We start from the raw sequence: 19,893 nt of genomic DNA on the forward strand, positions 1-19,893 counted from the left end.
CATGTCATAACCATATTTCAGGTATCCGCTTATATAGATGGCCGAATTTTCTGTGCCTTTTTATTCTTCCGATGAGAAAGGCTGCAGCCCGTCGCTGCCAAACATTAAACCCGGCGCGATGGCTCAGTGGCACGGTGTACGTGCTCAGTGGTTACACGCTAAATTGCGCGATTTAACGTCCCTAATATCATCATCATCATCAGCCTGACTACACCCACTGCAGGGCAAAGGCCTCTCCCATGTCTCTCCAATTAACCCTGTCATTTGCCAGTTGCGGCCACTGTCCCCGCAAACTTCTTAATCTCATCCGCCCATCTAACTTTCTGCCGTCCCCTACTACGTTTGCCTTCTCCTGGAATCCACGGTGTTACTCTTAAGGACCAGCAGTTATCTTGCCTTCGCATTGCATGCCCTGCCCAAGCCCTAAAGACGCGGGTTCGATCCCGGCCGCGGTGGCTGAATTTCGATGAAAGCGAAATTCTAGAGGCCCCTGTGCTGTGCGATGCCAGTGCACGTTAAAGAACCCCAGGTGGTCGAAATTTCCGGAGCCCTTCACTACGGCGTCCCTCATAGCCTGAGTTGCTTTGGGACGTTAAACCCCAATAACCAAACCAAACCTTTCTTCCTCTTGATTTCAACTATAGATGTCATTAACCCGCGTTTGTTCCCTCATCCACTCCGCCCACTTCCGATCTCTTAACGTTACACCTATCATATTTCTTTCCCTAGCTCGCTGCGTTGTCCTTAACTTAAGCTGAACCCTCTTAGCCTCCACGTTTCTGCCCCATAGGTGGGTACCGGTAAGATACAGCTGTTGTATACCTTTCTCTTGAGGGGTATTGGCAAACTGCCATTCATGATCTGAGGTCCCTAATATAGACTTGGGCTGCGAGGGACGCCGTAAAGAACTCCAGGTGAGTCTTCCACTACGGGGTTCTTCATAGCCCTTGTGTAGGTTCTTGAAAGTTAAAACGCGCAGTTTGGTAAGTTGGTTTTTGAGGAGAGGAAAGGGCGCAGTCTCTGTCTCACATATCTCGGCGGACACCTGAACGGCGCCGTAAGGGAAGGAAGGAAGATGGGAGTGAAAGAAGAGAGAAAGGGGTACCGTAGTGGAGGTCTTCGGAATAATTTCGACCACCTGGAGATTTATTTTGGAGACCTCCACAATTTACAGGTTTGGTTTGGTTTATTGGGGTTTAACGTCCCGAAGCAACTCAGGCTATGAGGGACGCCGTAGTGAAGGACTCCAGAAATTTCGACCACCTGGGGTTCTTTAACGTGCACTGACATCGCACAGCACACGGGCCTCTAGAATTTCGCCTTCATCGAAATTCGGCCGCCGCGGTCTGTATCGAACCCGCGTCTTTCGGGTCAGCAGCGTTTAACGTCTCAAAGTAACTCCTGCTTTGAGGGAGGCCGTACTGGAGGGCGTCGGATAATTTCTACCACATGGCGTTCTTTAACGCGCACTAACGTTGCAGAGCACATGGGCCTGTAGCATTTCGCTTCCACTGATGTGCGATCTGCGCAGCCGAAACCTTTCTTTCCTTCTTCCTTCCTTTTTTTTCTTTTTTTCTTTTCAGTTTTCTGGCATTTCTCTTGTTTTGTACAAAATTCCAGTTTATTTCTGCCCTATTCAATGATTTTCAATGGCGCCTTTTTATCTGTGATGGCTTGGTGACGCACATTCGGGCAATTAATAAAAAAAAATTAATCTTACCCATAGTGCCCGTCATTCTGATTTCTCGCTGTTCCGCACATAACTGTACGCAAAGACTGATAGCAAAAAGAAAACGAAATTGCGCTACATTTCAGACACCAGAGAGGCACGGAATTGTTGGCTTCTCCGAGCTAAATCTGGCGTCTTTGACGGGGTAGTCCGTGCTTGGCTCTGATGTTCCCCGACTTTCACTGCACACCCGGGCCGTTCAGGCGTCCACTACGTACGAGCCGATCGGGCGGAACGGCTGCCGTTGTTGGCGACCGCCTTAGCTATCGCCCGCACTGACGCGCCCGGATTCTTCGGCAACACTCTGGCGCACTACGCGGCTGTTGCACGCTTCGCTGGAGCCGTTTTAGTGTGTACGCGTGGCCAGGCGCGTCGGTGTGCGCCAGTTCAGATTCCTACTGGACCGGAGCACTCGTATTATGTTCGTGTTGCTTTCCTGTTGTGTTTGTATTGTGTTCGTGTAGTGTTTGTATTGTGTTCCTGGACTGGCTGTGTATTAGCTCTTCTCATTCAGCTCTTCAAAGGCATGCGGATGGGCTAGCGCTGGTATTGAAGCCCAGTCCGCAACTAGGACCGTCATTGGTGCACATAGCATAAAGCACTTGCCACAGTTGTCCTAGCGCTCCGAAGTTATGATTGGGCTGGCTTGGAGCAGGAAAGTTCTCGCACTTCTCGCGTATCTGTGCTGTAAAAAAAAAAGATCGACATTGATAGCTACATATGCGATTCATGTTGATGTCGATATCTGCTAGTGTCCCTATCAAGTAGTGCCATCGCGGCTGCTGCAAAACACCTCAAAAAGGCAAAAAAGAAAGGACCGACAATGATTTCAAGGATTGAGGAAAGGGGATTAATGGCGTTGCACCAATGGACAAGAAAAAGAATTGCTTGTGTCAAAGGTTGTGTAGAAGTACTAGTTCAAGGAAATGAAAAGGAGCTTTGCGTGGGAACCCTGGTACATAAACCGAATAACAAGTTGAAACAGATAATAATAGCGTGAATCTAATCGATTAGGGCCCCATGAAAGAATGTGGACGAATCGGCGAACCTATTTGTTCATATTCTTCTCCCAGAGGCAACAAACAATAAAAAACGAGCATTGCAGACGAGGGGACGAGATGAAGGAACTGTGGAAACCACTGCAAAATTAGAAAGAACTCCATACACACTTGCATATAGTTTCTTATTAGAGCAACATAGGAATCCTAGTTTTATATATAAGATATACACAATGTGGGAAACCATACGGTACATTTCGATTTCCAAGCAGCAATTCGCAAAGGAATTGTAAACCGTTAGGGACTGGGAAAAGTGTAGCTGCACTGCATTGCTTTCTACTTCTTGCCCATGGTTCAACCGTTGAAAGCCTTCAGTACATTTCCAATGAAAATCCGTCGCATATATGTCCATAATCTGTCTGCCTCGTGTCGTTGTCCTGCACATTAAAACTCTTCGGACCCCGTCCGCTACCGAGTAAAGGCTTCGACATAAAACAGACTGGCAATGAACATGTAAATGAGGCATATCAGTGAGCATGTTCCGAAGGCTTTCAATAGATGAGTCATTGTCAGCAAGAGGACTCCGAGCTCACCGTCGGTGTTCTCCTGGGCCGCATGATGTCGACTCGTTCTTCCTTCACTGGAGACGCCGCTGCAGATCCTGTCGGCTGCGCCATATCAAGAAGAGGACTCCATGGCGCAGCCGACAGGATTCATCTTGCTGAAAACTTGAAATGAAACATTGACGTGGATACAGACATGAATACTTTGCAGCGGACATACTCTGAATTCTTCGAACAGAAACACAATGGACATGGATTGGACAGACCATGAACACGGACGTAGACATGAAAGCTTTGCCTTAGACTATGACTTCTGCTGATGGCCACTACGTCCCTGACTACTTTGATGGTGATCCTCTTCCGCAGGAAAAAGCACTGTGTGCTTCCAAGCCCATTGCATACATCACTTCCGCTAGTGCTAAAACACTCATATGCTCACAAACACCGACCAAGAATCTGTTATCTTTGTATCTGATGCCGTGGCATAGCAACAGCGACCCTACGTTAGGTTAAAAATGAAATCTAATCAATGACCACGACTTGGAGCCGAACCCGCGGCAGCGCGAGCAGGTCAGGTTCGCAGGCCACTGCGCGAGGACTATCGGTGCAGCCGCATAAGCCTTGCATTGTTGTCGTCAGGCCGTACTAAATTGCCACCCACTCTCACGCTGTGCATTGCATGCGGCATTCTTCGTCCACTGACACTGTCCGTGCTTTCGCACTGCAATTGGTTTAACCAAGCTAAAACACCGACACTTTTGTGCACTACCGCCCCTTCAGATTTCCTCCAAGTCACCCGCGCATCCCCGTCGTTAGATAACACCGCCGAGTTCCGTTTCCTTGTGCGTATGCGTACCGCATGCGCGCGCCAGCCTCGCAGCTTCGCGTTGCGCCGTTGCGCGCCGTCTTCCCCTTCCTCGTCCCACCCTAGTCCTTATTGGTTACACGCGCCCGTTTTGAAACAATTACGTACTCGACGCATGCAACACGCGCCCGCGAGGATGCCCGGCGCTGCCTCAGCCCAGCTCACACGCATCCTCAGGAGGAAAACGGAGAGCCTAGCCCTGCTCCCAATGCATCCCGGCGCGGCCAAAGGTCGGCCGAAATAATGCTCTAAGTGCGCCGGGCGCGTCTAGCCGCCGGGACTGGAGCGTGTACGCGTACGCCACGTACAACCGCGTACGTATAAACAGCGTGCTTGCGCCTGTGCTAGGACGTGAAGGTGCTTCCTCGCTTCCTTCCGCCTGCGAGCTTGTGGCGTACATTGTGCACGGACGCGTAGAGCCTCGAATTGTGTGCAGTGTTCCAGTGGAAGACGAAAGTTTGAAGATGCATAAATCCTTTTGCGGTAGTGTTGTGTTGTGTTAGGTTTAATGGAGCATAAGGTACTAAGGCTATCATGCGCCAAGCTCACCTTTTGCGGTAGTGGTTTGGTTTATGGTTTATGGACGTTTAACGTCCAAAAGCGACTCAGGCTATGAGAGACGCCGTAGTGAAGGGCTCCGGAAATTTCGACCACCTGGGGTTCTTTAACGTGCACTGACATCGCACAGCACACGGGCCTCTAGCAATTCGCCTCCATCGGTTGCATCAGGGACTTTCTCTGGGCGTCTCCATTGGCCTAGTATGCTGCAACTAAAATCCACGTCCGCGGCCCATGACTGAAACTGCAATCATACTGTGCCCGGGTTTTGAAAGCTCTGTGAACCTTTTAGTGCACGCTTTTAAGAATTCGCTAGTTCTTGTCGTATGGTCCTGGTGGGCTTAGAACCACGAGGTCCATTCTGTCCTTGAAGTGGACGTTGTCATCCGGGGAAAGACATGTGCACTCTAAACAGGAAGGAGTAATAAAGGAGTAGACTGTCCTCTAGTGCACTCCCTTCTATGAAAGGGTGGGCACTAGAGGGCTGTCTACTCCCTTCTCACTCTCATATAGGTGTATTCGTGTTTAGAGTGGGGTTGGAATGAAAGGACGATGCAGCTACCGCGGTTACTCCGGTTTCTCCTCTTCAGAGCGGTGGCAAATGCCTGAAAGTTTTTCTCATTCCAGATTAAAAAGTTCAGCACGCGGACAGTCTGCCGTTTAGCAGTGGCTTATCCGACGTACTGTAACCAGGTTGCATCGTTGCCAAGCGATGTTTCAGCTGGGAATCCCAAACACTGCGAAAGCGTGTCGGTTGGAAAAGCTGGTAGTGTCCAGTTTGCGCTGGAGAGGGTGTTCTGCTTTGTTCGTGAAAACTACCCATTTCTTCTCCGGAGCAAGTGTAGGAGTCATGAAATGACAACTGTTACAATCGTGAAGTTTCAGAATGCCTCGAAGGAAGCAGTACAGAGATCTCTCGTTAGAGCTACTCATACGCAAACTGCAAGACTCCATGCCACCACAGTGTTCTTCGAATTCTCCCGGTCTCGCAGCAATGGCCGTCGTAAAGATAGAAAAGGAATTATACTCCCGCAAGAGCTGTCTCTTCGATGCTATTCTTGTGTGTAAGTTTAGTGCGCAATCCATTCCGGGTGTTTCACACAAGCTCAGCACCTTCTATCCTTCGCCGTGGTTTCACTTCTGCACCAAACTAAACCGAGCCGGCGTACAGCACTGTATGCCTCGTGGCGGTTTCGCACGCTCCTATTATGCTTAAATGTAGGCACACGTGCTTCAAGGAGCGTATACGTACACGCGGCTCGGAGTTTCGTGACGATTTCGTACGCCGTACGTGCTCGTCTGGGCGGAGATTGGTTGCTTCCTACATAGCTATGGTGTTTCCGCTGCCCAAGGCAATACATACCGTAATGCCCGCTATGGATCGGGAACAGTTTTACTAATGGGAAGCCCTTCGCGGGTCCTGAGTTCGATTTACCAGCCTGTGCACGAGGGCGCAGTTCGCTTTGGGAGGAACGAATCGACGGGGGTGGTGTGCTCAAGATGGTATTGCATACTGACGAGACCGTTATGGACTTCAGTTGCCTTCCGCTGGTCCTCTGTCTAGGCGTATGTCTGTAATTGGCTTCTTCCCTCGAAGGAGCTATGAGGCTGGCCTGTTTTTACAGCATAGGAGTGAACGTCTGATCTAAGGTATTACCGTTTAAACTGCTGAAGAAAGCTTGCGTGATTCTGAACGCATGGCATGGACTCCTGCAAAGACTTTTGTGGGCACCCTATAAGCATTTTGCAAAGGCCTTAGAATCATCGCGCCATGGACCAAGTGTACAGTTTTTCTTATTCGCGAATTCACGACGGCGCCAATAGATAATCCATTAGCTTTTGCGTCCAAACCGATGTATAGTTAGAAACTTCAATTATTTTCTGCTCTTTTTTTTGTCTCTATAGATTTTCTACGAAACTTTAGAATCATTTTCTGTTCAGTTTATGAGCTTTTATTGCCTCTATTTTCAATGCTTATTCACAGAACAAACAGCATTAGTTCATTAAAGAAATAGTCCTTATTGATTTTATGCGTTTTTAATTGAGGCCGACTTTTTGCGAACACGAGAAAACTACAGTGAACTGTCGAGCATTATACCCCGCTTGATTCGAACAGAAAGTTTATTAGAATTGGTGCTTCGGTCCGGTGAAGATCAAGTGTAATAAGAGGGGTCTTTCATGAATTCTAAGTCATCTTCCAAAAATTTTTGCGCTCCCGTTGAAATTTGAACTGTTGCAGCCGACTACGTATTATCTAAGGGACGTTTCCATCGACTTGAACTGATTTTTACTTTTTTTTTACTCGTTTTAAACTGAACGTTAGTGTGCTCTAATTGAATTAATTGGTCGATTATGCAATGGCTTTTGACTGACTTTAAAATTAAATTGCATCAACAAAACAGTTTGTAAGTGGAGTTGCTGTCCAGCGTTTACCACGGCGCGCATGCGTTGTGACAGGTCCCGACGCGCGATTGAGACGTGCCGAGGGCGTCGCTTAGATACGCCGTGTCGGCGCTTGCGCGGGGCGGAACCGTGAACCTTGTTCGCAATGGTTGGTTGGTTGCACAGACACGCGATGGAATACGGACCCACACGTACTACTCGCGCGCAGACAAAACGCAGTTCGACCGACTTCTCTGTCTCGGGCTGTGGTGCGGTGTGTATAGTGGTCGAGGGGGGCGTTCTCTTTTTCTCTTCTCAAATCGCGCGCACTTCGATTTCCCGCACAACACCCTCCTCTCCGAAATCCCCGTTGTTCGCTTCATCGCGCTTTGCGTCGCTGTGCCCGTACGCGGCCGGCTGGTTTCATGCCTGGCAAACAAAGTGTGCACGCAGTCTGAGCCGGCGCAATCACGCGCGTTCAGTGTACAACTGGAACAGCGCCCCCCTGCGGCGCGCTCAGCAGAAGTAGTAGGAGAGAATTGGTTTTTTTTTTTTTTTTGCGTTCTAACTTGTATATTCTCTTCTAGCCTTTCTCTTTGCCGAGTGCTCGCATGCGTGTTCGTGTTTTTCGTTTCTGCAGGGAAAGAGAGGTGGTGGGGTACGCTTTTCGAACTTTCGATTGCAAACGGGGCAGCAGTCGAGACGCCGTCGCCACCACGACAAGAGCGCAAGCTCTACTCCGTGGCGTGTAGCTCTGAGCGCGCTCTACAGCTTGCGTAATACCTTCGTGCCTCGATGTGTCAGCGGTGTGTCTGTTCGGCGCGTCGTCGGCTTCTTGTCGACGCCGAACGCGTAGGACCAACAGACCGACCGCGCTCGGCTTCGCGTGACTCCGACTTAAGCGAACAACTTCCCCTCCCTTCCACCACTACTCTCTCCTTCGTCACTTCTTTCTGTTTCCTTCGACGAGTCTCTTCCGATACAGCTCCACCGCTCCGCAGTAAGTGTCGCGTTCTTCGATATCAAGCGACACAGGGGCGACGATGAACGAACCAAAATCCGGGTTGCGGAGGGGGGGGGGGGGTCTTTTCGTCTCCCCCTCTCCTCTCCTTCGCTTTCTGCGCGCATATCGTGCTCGCGCTTCAGGCTGGAAGCAAAGCCTTGAATGCAAGAGCGGCAGCCTCCGCCGGCACCGCCACTGCCGCGCTGATATTGTGCCCTGCTCGCGTTGCGTTATGCGGATGCAGTGTGCGCGTGTGGGGGGGAGAGTGCGAGGTGACGCCTTTGGCGAGACTGCGTCGATTCGATATCGAGACCGCGATCTCTTTCACTCTCCTCCTTTCTCTCTGCGTACCTGCTCCAGGTTGCAGTGAAACGATATGCATGTTCGCCGTGAGGCTGTGTCCCGGACGTATACGAGGCTCGATCGTACGGCATTGTTGCTCGCTCGCTCGCTCGAGGCGCTCCTGATCCGAGTCGCGGGACGAGGGATACGCTCTTTTTTATACTCTTTATTTTTTTCTCAGTCCTGTGTCGCGTGAATGCGAGAAGTGTCTCGTCGAACAAAGAGTTGCGTGGTGTTCGACTTGCTTCTTGCGCACGCGTTCCCCCGTGTTGCGAGAATGTACAACCGTGAACAGTATTAAAGGGAACACCTAATTCGTACTGAAGAATCGGACCAGTTTTCGCTTTTGCGTCGAACTCGAGGGGGTACTGAAGGGGTAATGCACCTCACGGGCGGTTTCAAGCAATGGGAAAATAGCAACAAGCATGATCGAGAGAAGAATCGTAACAGAAATCTGCCCTTGATAGGTTATTAACTTATTGCCGGGTAACCAAGCCCAGGTGATCGAGAAGGCAGCTACCTAGCAGCGGGAGCAGTGTTAATTCACCCTGTCCAGGGGATTCCCCCTTGGTTGGTTCGGTCGGCTTTTTAACGTGGGAATAATTGTAGAATCGATGTCCACTTAAGCTGATCAGTGTGGTTACAGGCTTGCTCCAGCTCCACCCAGTAGGGGATTCCCCTGGTCTGTTTGGGTGAATTCAGTCGCAGCTCTGGGCATGGCATCATGTAGGTCACCTGCCACAGATCATTGCCGCCTTGATAGCGATAAAAGCAATTTTGCTTTATTTTGTAATAACGGATGAGTTTGTACAAAGCGTCGCTTAGATGACGTGTCTAAAGCTGGTGCGTCAGGCATTTCATGTGCGCATACCCCCATTTTTTTTTTCGTAGGCTTTATGAGAACTTCGCACTTCATATCAAGGCTTTATAAGCCTTTTCAATTACGGTTCTGGTTCAGCCTTCTGAGCTGGCGGGGTTCTGACTTAAGGTTACACACATCACTTCACTGCCTAATCGTCTATCCCATACTTGAGGATGTGACAATGGAATGTCCAAGTACACTGAACATTCATACCTCACAACCACAAAATACATGCTAAGTCCGTATTAATAGTGCGTCCTAAAGCTACCACGCACCAGTGTCATGAGTCAGGTCTTTGCAGTCTCTCCCCGTCCACCGCGAAGGAAGAGTTAGAATTTTCCGCCGCGACCGACTTTCGCGACCAAACCTTTCAACATTCTCCGAGCGACGCTTCTACCCAAACTCGCACTGCACATCGAATTCGAGGCGCGGCCGTCTGGATACATCCCGCTAACTTTACGAGGGCTTGCTTCATCGTTCTCGGGGATGATCGCCGCGCACAGTTCGGCGCCAGGTACCGAACCATTAGTCACACGTTTACGGATGCGACGATTGAAAGATCCAAGGGCGCGCAAGTATGTATACCACCTTCCCAAGCGTGCAATACTTGACAGCCACGCACTGCAATGCACACTGCAGTGATTTGCAGTGTTAGAACGCCCATTCGGCGGCATCGGTAGGAAAAAGAGAAAGGAAGATGGGGGGGGGGGGGGGGGGGGCAGTGAATCGGCGCTCGTGCCTGTCTCGGCTCGCCCCGCGGGCAGCTTACAGGCATCGCGAGGAAGGCTGGTTGGCTGCCGCCGCTGTTTCTGTTGCTTCCAGCGCTGTGCAGCACGGGCAGGCAGGGTAAGGGACGACGGGGGTAGAAATCGAGGCCGTGGCATCCTTGAGTCGGATTTCTCGCCTTCCGAGACACGGACGCCCGTTTGGTTTTTCTCCTTCTTCTTCGCTTATTCCTTCTTTTTTTCTTTCATTTGTTATTCGTATTTTCTTTCCATTTCTTCGTTTTTATTCCCCGTCCCGTCCCGTTCGTACCCTGCCACCCACTATGCATCCCTTATCTTCTTGTGCTTTTTATTTTTTTTGTTCCATCACTCTGCCCGGGCTTCGTGTGTTTCTGGAACTTTCTATACGACGTCTGTTTTTCTTCGAAAATATCCGATGCGCGCTAGGAGAGGCTGCTTTGAAATTCGCAATGCAATAAAGTAGAGAGCGAATGAAATAAAAAGCAAAAAAAAAAAAAACTGTGGAGTTACACTGCAGTGATGATTCCAGCTAGGCAGGGAAGAAAGAAAGACAGTTTTCAGTTGAGTGCTTCAAGAACGCAAAAGGGCAGGGGGGGGGGGGGGGGGGGGGGGAGAATCGAAGAGGCGATCTCAGGTAAAAAGAGATAGTAAAATACAGCTGTGCATGCTTAGAAAGAAGGCACGGGGTAGATTGGAGATGCATCGGGGACTTATGATCGGCAAGCCGCGATAGATTATTCAGATTTGAGAAAAGGCAAAAAAAAAAAATGCTTTGCGGCGAAATGCAAGGCGAGCGCCTGACATCGGCGGCGGGAATGCGTGTGTGAGAGTGGGCCGATTAGTTTTTCTTGGTTTTGCGTGGAGGCGTACGTGCTGTTGAGCACGTAGTACATGCGCTGGCCTATGTTAAAACCACCGGGTTCTACGGTGACTCTTTGCATGGAATCACTCCGCTCACGGCAAGGGCAGGATATTTCTTTCTGAAGTATCGGTATAAGTACAAGGGATGTTTGTTAAATCTTGCTTCCTGGCATCCATTTCTTATTTTTTGAATTGATGCATTTGAAGGAATACAGTCCCCGTTAAAATTATGCAGCCCAAATGCTTTGCTTCTAAGCTGTTTATCGGGGCTCCCTAGCATATCTAGCAGTCCAAACTTTGTGATGGTTGAGGACACGAAGCCATTCCTCTTTCGAGAGGTTACCGTCGCTGAGGATGCATAGCGAGGCGTACTGCAGGGCTCGCAAGTGAACCCCTTGGGCCATAATTTTTTGACGAGGGTTGTACATCATAATAAAGTTCTCAATGTCCTCTCTTCCAGAGGCCGATCGTCCTTCGATGTATGCGAATGAATAGGTGTAATATGCGACTCGCTTGCCTACGCATATTTTCGCATTATCTTTCTTGAAGGTAATGTCGTCCAAAATGGACCCTAATGTGGTATTCCGATACGAGGCTTCTCGGTCGGGTCGCCCCCCCCCCTCCCCTTCCTCCACACTCACAAACACGCACTTTTCGCTTGAAGGAATAGGGACAATACATTTTCTTTTTTTCTTAGCTCTTTCAAAATGATGCGCAAGAGATTAGTAGATCTCAGTCGGCGCGTGGAATACACCTGAACCCGGTAAATTTTTTACTAATTAATTATCCTCTCGCAGGTTGTTTTCGTTTCGGTTCTCTGACGTCGAAGAATAGCTTAGGTGACCCGAGACATGCAAAAGCTTTAGTATTACCACTGTTCCGTCATATTTACTAATCCGAACACTTGTTGCCCCATTGGTCGAAATGACTAGAAATAAATAAGAGGTGATATTTCCGCAGTTTTTGTATGCTTCATTTGCCCGCAATTCGTCTTCGATACAGTAGTGGTCCACATGCATGTTTTGAGCGGTCGAACAGCGCGCTCTCTTGTGCGTTTATGACAATCGTTGCTGCCTGGCGGACCCGATATAGCGTTTAGAGACATGATGAGTTAAACACGATCTATGGGAAAGTGTATGTAAGATAAGGCGTTGTTTCGAGCTCTATGCCACTCATGAATGACGCCAGTGTGCTTTCCGGTGCGCCATTCGAGCGCTGTAGACGGGTGTGTGGAAGACTGTATGTCACAGACACTGCTCAGGTGTTGGAACGGAACCGGATTATAGTGAGAGAAAAAAGATCCGTTATTGATGATTTGCATTGGGTGAGAGAATTCAACGCGATAATACATGAGAAGTAACATCTCACGAACAGTTCAAAAGGGAATAAAAACACTCTACAAAGACTTTGTTGCCGCCACAGCTTTTAAGATACACTGATTACATCTATCCAATTTTTGTTCGTAGTAAAGTTCAATTCTATGACTATTTCTGGGTATGCTGATGATTGTCCCTCAGAAAAAAAACCGCATTTATTGCTGGGAAACTTGGATTAACAAATTTTCCTGTCACTCCAATAAAAATTCAGATGTCTGCTCCGAGAAGGACTCCGTGATGACTGTTTGAAGTGAATAGCGGTATAGCATATCCACCGGGATCCTCTTATTAACCAGGGCGAAGCATCGCTGTTTACTTGTGAAATCGGCCGCTGATGGCGACATTTATAATTTATTTTTTTAACCTCTTCTAGCTTGTAAAGTTCCGTTTCCAGTGAAAGTAGTTTCTTTGCCGTTAGAAAGTTGGGATCTAGATTTACAGGCCCACTTCAATTTGTCCTAACTATTCCTTTAAATCCACCCTTGCAACAGCCTCTCAAATCAGCCCTACACCAGAACCTGCGGCTTTGATATTTTTAAGAAAGCTTACAGGCGCGCTTTCACGCACTCTCATTTTCAAAAATCAGCGCGACGCACGAGGCGAAGACGAAGCCAAAAAAAAAAAACAACAAATAAAACACGACGAGCAGCAAAGCAAACTAGCCCACCTATTTGTCTCACTGCATTTGCACTCTGGTTTTAACACCGCTTTACTGCCCCTCTCGCTGGTGTCCCGCCTGCCATCTAGCATATTCCCAGCGTTCAAAAACCTGCTCTCACTATCCGAGATGCGGTGCCGTATTATCTTCGAGTCGTGGTTTACATATTCAACTTTCTTTTCTTTTTTTTTTTATAAATTCACATCGCCCTAATCAACCTCGCTGGGTCATTTTTTAAAAGAGGAGCGACCGGTAGCGATCGTGCACAGGCTTCCGGTCGTCCCTATTAGAGCATCGCTCTAGACTTAATCCCGCTGTCCCCTCCAGCGTGTTCCCCCGATTCCACTGTAACTGGCGCTCTCGATCTCATTGCCTCCTTGCTTATATGTATAAGCACGACCGTACATACAGCAGCACAGTCCGCGTGGTCGTCCATCTTGTCCCGAGCGGTGTTGCATCCTCTGCCCTCCTTCCCCGGAGAGGGAGAAAGCCGCACAATCTAACGGAGCTCCGGCTACTGCGCTCCCGGAAGTACCCGCGCGTCACCCTCTCCCACTTTATGTCCCGTCGCGATGATTTACACGAAGGTATAAAATGCGCGGCCGGGGTAGCGGCGCCGCATGTTGTTAGCGCTTCTTAGCCCGCGCCGCAGGACGTTGCGTCATCTTGACAATCTACTGGTTTTTATGTCTCTGCATTGTAAGAACGCTCTCCCCAGTGGGGAGCTGCAACAACACTTGTTTTCGCTGACACGTCACGAAGTGTACGTGTTTGTGCCGTGTACGCCGCTTACGGACGACGACAGCGGCGGAGTGGTGTACGCATGGCCGTCTTGTAGAAAAACAAAACAAAAACAAAAAAGGAAATGACGCAACGGAAGTCAAGCTTGATGAGCAGGAGACTTAAGCGGTGACCACTAGGCGAAAAAACCAGGGAGGGACATGTCTAGCGAGGTCGGCAGTGTAGAACAACGCCGATGGCGCTGCAAGCGCGAGCCAGTAGAAGCAGTGTTTTCTTCGTGACGCGTTAAAAGTGTACGAGTACCGCAAGCTCTTATCAAATTTGTTGTTATGCAAATGTATTCAGGTGAAACAATGTGCATTCTCTCCCAGTTTCAGTTTATTGCCAGAAACCTGCTTTCAGCTTCGTAAAAAAAAGCACGACAACTTCTTGTATAGGAAATGTGTCATAGTATATAAGTGAATTGCGCAACAACTTATACAGGACACAGAAATAAACACATACAACAGTTCACAAGCGCTTGTGAACTTTTGTATGTGTTTCTTCCTGTGTCCTAAGTTGTTGCGCAATTCACTTATATACTATGCAGAACCAACTAGCCCGACAACACGCTCTTCTGAAATGTGTCATCCTTGCCTGAAAAGCAATATCAACTTTGCCAGTGTGCGCAGACCGGAACGGAACAATGGACATCATCAATTGGATTATGTTCATCCTGCTTTAATCACGTATACACTTGAGTCGAGACAGAGCGCGCGTATCTCCTGAAAGAAGAGGGTGAGCAACCTCTGAGTTTCAAGCCTTTCCAGTCAGACGTAAATCAGGGGCTTTATCTTCACCGGCGGCGTTCGGCTCAAGCGTTCAGCGCGGCAGCGCGAGGAACAATGCACAGCCCGTCAGTCGGATTACGAACCGGTCCTAATCCCCTACTGTCAAGCTGATAGGCTGGTCTTGCATCCAATGTCTGCTACCCGCAAGAAATAAGACGTTCGCCAAATCGCCAAAGACCTGCGCGTGAGCTTCTTTCAAGCTCTTTCACTCAGGCATAACTTAACTTTTCATCTTCACTCGGCCAGCGTCGGGCTGACAGGAACAACAATGCGCAATCATCCGCCAGGATCACGCGGTGTCTAATCAGCGTGCCTTTGTTTCCGGAGGCTCGTTCTATCCATTCTTATTACTCTTTTTTTATTATCCTGCCAAAAAGTCTTATCTCCGATAAGTCACGCAGGGGAACGCCGTTGCCTCTCAGTGTAAGGCAGCGATGGATTCCAGTGAGCTCCGGGGTATTGTGTCCGGATGGATTGCGTGTCGGGTGAAACCGTGGAGCTACTTGCACGGGGGGCATTAATATATGCGGGTCGGATTATGAAATTCTACGGGGCACGGGGAAACTGGGCGAACGGGAATTGGAAGAAGCGAAAAATGAAAAAAAGAAAAGAAGAAGAAGAAAGAGGTGGAGGAAGAGGACTGCAGGGGCGAGGATCGAATCGATGGCGGCCACGGCGGCGAGGTCGCGCTCTCGAAGATTCTCCCAGCTGATCTCACCGCCGCTGCCGCCGTCGGCGTCCCCGTATCCGGAGCGACAACGAATGCGACGCGTCCTTCGCTCCGGATATCGCCGATTTTTTTTCTCTCTCTCCGTTCTCGACTTCTTTCGCGAGCGAATTCGCCCTTCCCGAGCTCCTTTAGCTTTGTCGTTGAAGTCTTTACTTTTCTAAGCCTCGCTCTCTTTTTCGCTCGTTCTTTGTGTGACCCCTTTTTTTTTCAGTGTTTGCTTATTTTTTTCTTTCTTGTGCAGTCTTCGTTTATCCTGGGTTCGCTTTCGTGGCAGAGATAAAAGGCACTGTGATTTGTTTGCTGTCAATACGGCTGTCAGTGCGGATGGCGGGCGGTTTCTTTTACCACTCGCTGCTAACTAATAATTGGTGTTATGACAGTGACGGTAGCACTCAATCGTCGTGAAGGACGATTACTACGTGGAGAGACTAACTGCATCTACATACCATTGCAGTTAGTCGCTGGAGGCGTGATGGTTTGCTTTGTTAAAGAACTAACGTAGTTGTGGCAACGCAGTTTAGTCATCCTCGTCCTTTCTAGCTTAGAGTCCTGAGTTCATCCGCGAACTGGCAACGACAATGACTTTGTTGCATTTGAACTTCGTGGCGTTAGAGCGTCCACGCTGGGGCTCAACCATACAGTAGGGGACAAAAGTCTCCGGACCACGTATTCCTCCAACGAAGCCGATAGCTCTGCTATTAGTCGGCGGCTGGAGACCACACTTGGGGAGGTAAAAGTTAAATTAAATTTTTGTCCTTTCATCTCCACAAGTGCGGTCTCCAGCCGCTGTGTGATAGTAGAGCTATAAGCTTCGTTTGAGGAACATGTGGTGAGACTTTTGTCCCCGACTGTACACTCGTAGCGCACCATACGGGGCCTTGAGACTGTGTGTGAAAATTGTATGTGAATTCTTGGAGGCACTGTATAAGTGGCGCTGATTATGATTCATACTATATACTCATACTATATGACGCGCGATCCGGCTACCTAGTATGAGTCGGCGCTTCGGTGTGGAGATAGTATGAATGATGACCTTTCGGTCTCGCTTGCTTGGTTGCATGGAATGAGTTACCCGAATGGATTAAACTGCGCGAAATCTGTGGCGATAATTAGGCCAATCAAGACAGGCAGCAAAGGTAACTACCACAAACCTTATACGTAGGGGCTTAGGAGGTCCCAGCGGAGCAAGTATGGACCGAATCGGATGCCATCTTATGTATCCGTCTAGAAGGCGTAGCGGTGCAGGGCTGTCTGCTGGGATGCAGTATAAGAAAGCAATCTTTCGTACCGAAAAAGTACCTGTGGTTAATGGCTCGTGATTTCAGCATGAATATTTGTCTTCTAAAAGACAGGCCTGAAAGAGCAACCGGTCATCGATCATGAGCCGCATTTATGTATTCTCCCCGGGAACTACCCGTGCGTTGTGAGGAAGAATTTACAACATTCCTTTGTTTTTGCTAGCCTGGAAGCAGTTTCTGACATTTCTTCAAATTTACGTTGCGCTATGGGCTTCTTGGATAGCGACTTGTTCGCGAATGGGTGTTCCACTCCGTTATATAATGGGCTTTTTTCCAGTCTCTAAGGTGTTCCTTAAACAAGCAAATAAACTAACTAACTAGCCAACAAGGTAGCAATATATTGAATAAATTTATAAACCATGACACTTTCATGACAGCTACTGGCCAGAATTGGTGCGTTCATAATAAACGATAAGAGAAGGATGGTAGGAAGATTCAAATTAGGTGTTATGGGGAACTCCTAGTCCAGATTTTTTTTTGTGTCCCCGTTTTGCGTGTTCGATTAAAAATTGGAAAAAAATTTGAAAAATGATAGTTGGTACGTGAGGAAAGGAAATGGCAGATTAACTGTTTCACATCTCATTGGACACCCGATCTGCGCCGTAAGGGAAGGGAGGAAGGTGGGAGTGAAAGAAGAAAGCAAGAAAGATGGGCCGTAGTGAAGGGCTCCGGAATGATTTCGCCCAACTGGGGATCTTTAACGTGCACTGACATCGCACAGCACACACGGGCGCCTGGTGCTTTTCGCCTTCATCGAAACGCGGCCGAGTTCGAAAACGGGAGCTAAAAATTTAGGTTATGTGGGCAAATTTGGGCTGAGAAAGTCACTCATACACGTCCAGAAGCAGGGAAGTGTTTTCTTCTTGCCAATCGTGGCAGTCAATTCCTTTCAATGAGAATTAACCGTAAAACATGTGTACGGGATTCTAGGACACTTTCCACGCTGTGCACTGGCTGCGTGAATAAATTGCTTTGTGCGCCAGGTTCTCGCTAGCTGAGACGGCCGTAGTAGTGATTCTTGTTCCGTGACGCGAAATTTTGGGAAGAGAGAAAGAGAGCCGGCGGAGAAAGAGAGAGAGGGAGTTTCAAAACGCCGCCGCCAGGTGCGCGGGCGGCGTCGCGGCCGCCATTAATGGGGCGTGTGTGTGTCAATGATGGCGCGTTTCGCTTCGCGCTTCGACGCACCGACAAGGTCGCCAACGCTCGGCCGCGCAATCTACAGGCATGCGGCCGCAGGAAGCTGCTCTCCAGGAGGAGAAAGTGCGTGAGAAACAAAAGTGAGAGGGAGGATGATGTGACACGCTTCCCTGCCCACATGTCCGGCCGCTGTTTTACTCTACATCCGCATCGCACGTGGGAGACTGGAAAACATAATTTAGATCATACTCACTGCATGTATACTAAGTCTCACAATGGGTGTACGAGCACCGCAAAAGTGAAGTGTGCTTGACAAGTGCAGTCTTTGCCAAAAGCAACCAGGCTGCATGGTTTGCTTCTCCCCTTACAAACAAAGTTTTAGAAAGTCTATAGAGTGTATATAGACTTCTGTCTATAAAGTCTATAAACTCTCTATAGACAAATCCTAGAGAACAGTCTATCGGCAATACAAATGCCATTTATGGCCATATACTTTTAGTAGAATTCTATCTATAGACAGTCTATAGACTATGAATAGACAAAAAGCAATATCTATAGGAATTCAATAGAGTCAGTAAGAAGTCTGTAGACTGTCTATAGACCATTTTTATAAGGGTCATCGGTCTAGTAGAGCCCTTACAGCCTCCTTAAGGATCAAAAAGTTATTTGAAGATAAGGACAGGGGTTCTCATTACCATACAGAGATTTAAAGCTGGAGGGCTGGCATAATAGCTTGAATATACGACTGAGAAACAAACCGTGCATCCTGGTTACTTTTGGCAAAGACTGTACGTGAGACAAGTTGCTTGAAAGCGACATGTTGGTAAAGCGACTGCGGGAGGTAAGCGATACGGACGTCGTAGTATGTCGGAGAAAAGAACTCGCGTCTACACGCCGGCCACTTTAGCAGCACTCAGCCCGAGTAGTCTATTGAGGCGCGAAGAAAGTCAGATAGTTTGTTTTCCATAGTCTAATGCGCCACCTGGCAGTCTTCTTCAAGGAAGTAGACAGTTGTTTACTACATATGCAGTCAACGCGGTTGGAAACTGTCGCACTGAAATCACCAGGATTTGTCATACATTTTCGGGTCTGCTCAACACTCACTTTTTTGAAGATGCACATGATGTTTCAAACTCAGAAAAAAATGTTATTATTGCCCATATAAAAACCGGTTTTTACGATGGCCTCAGTAGATTTGATGCCAAGGTTACTGTTTTGAGAAAATATGCGCTCTAATCGCTTGGTTGCATAAGACATCCCCCAGTTGCAATATCAGCGGCGCTGAATTCTTCTCAAAAATAAATCCCCAGATAGGCGTAGCACATTCTCAGAAAAGGCTGCGAGTTGAGCATGTGCACAACTGCGTGCAGTTGCCATGAACATAACTTCATGCATAACACCTTAAAAGGACGCATCAGTGGACCACCGCGCTGCCACCGGTAGAACGACTCCTGAAGCGCGCCAGTGCTGCGATTTAGTTGCGCACTGAATAGCCCCGAGCGGCAGCCGGAATTAATTCAGCGCCCTCCTGCGCGTGGTCAGCCATCGCTCGAGTTCTGGTTTGGAGATTCATGTTAATAAAAGCCCCCCCCCCCCCCCCTTCCCTCCCACCCCCCCCCCCCCCCCAAAAAAAAAGGAAAACTCAGCTCCTGACCCTCTCGGCGCGTGTACAAGGAGAGGCAGCGCAAGCTACAGACCTGCATTCGTTCTCTGTGGGAATCCGTGCGCGCTCGAAATGTGCGGCGCATAAAACACGCGGCTCGCGTATAAAGTGTATGCGCGGAGGCCGGCGATAACGTTGCAGCCGCCCAAGTCGCTGCTGCTGCTGCTGCTGTTCACCGATGCGCGTCTGATCCTTGGCGCCGGTCGTCGTCGGCTTTGCTCTTTAGGTTGCTCACCTGGGGGGTTCTAGGCGGGTCTCTTCGAGAGCTTACCTTTTTATCGGCAGCTATCCGGCGATCCTTGAGTTCGGCTTAAGGCTAGGCGCCGACCGGAGCGAATGGGCTGGAGACAAGGCGGCTGGAATAAAGGAGAACGGAAGGGCAATTAACGCCATTTGCACTTTAAGCGCATCAGTATCAGCAGCATTAGCAGCAGCCTGACTACGCCCTGCACGGCGGCAAAGGCCTCTCACATGTCTCTCCAATTAACCCTGTTCTTTACCAGCTGCGGCAACCGTATCCCCGCAAACTTCTTGATCTCATCCTCCCACCT

At 48.9% G+C, this 19,893-nt stretch overlaps 1 protein-coding gene across 2 annotated transcripts in view; it reads left to right on the forward strand.

Annotated features, from left to right (window-relative positions):
- The window catches only part of sano (CABIT domain-containing protein serrano), a 143,971-nt gene that overhangs the window by 60,409 nt on the left and 63,669 nt on the right, over positions 1-19,893 (forward strand). The window lies entirely within an intron of this gene.

The sequence above is a fragment of the Amblyomma mixtum genome, chromosome 7, assembly GCF_055824585.1.
Source record: "Amblyomma mixtum isolate Tamu chromosome 7, ASM5582458v1, whole genome shotgun sequence".
NCBI classification, from domain to species: Eukaryota; Metazoa; Arthropoda; class Arachnida; order Ixodida; family Ixodidae; genus Amblyomma; species Amblyomma mixtum.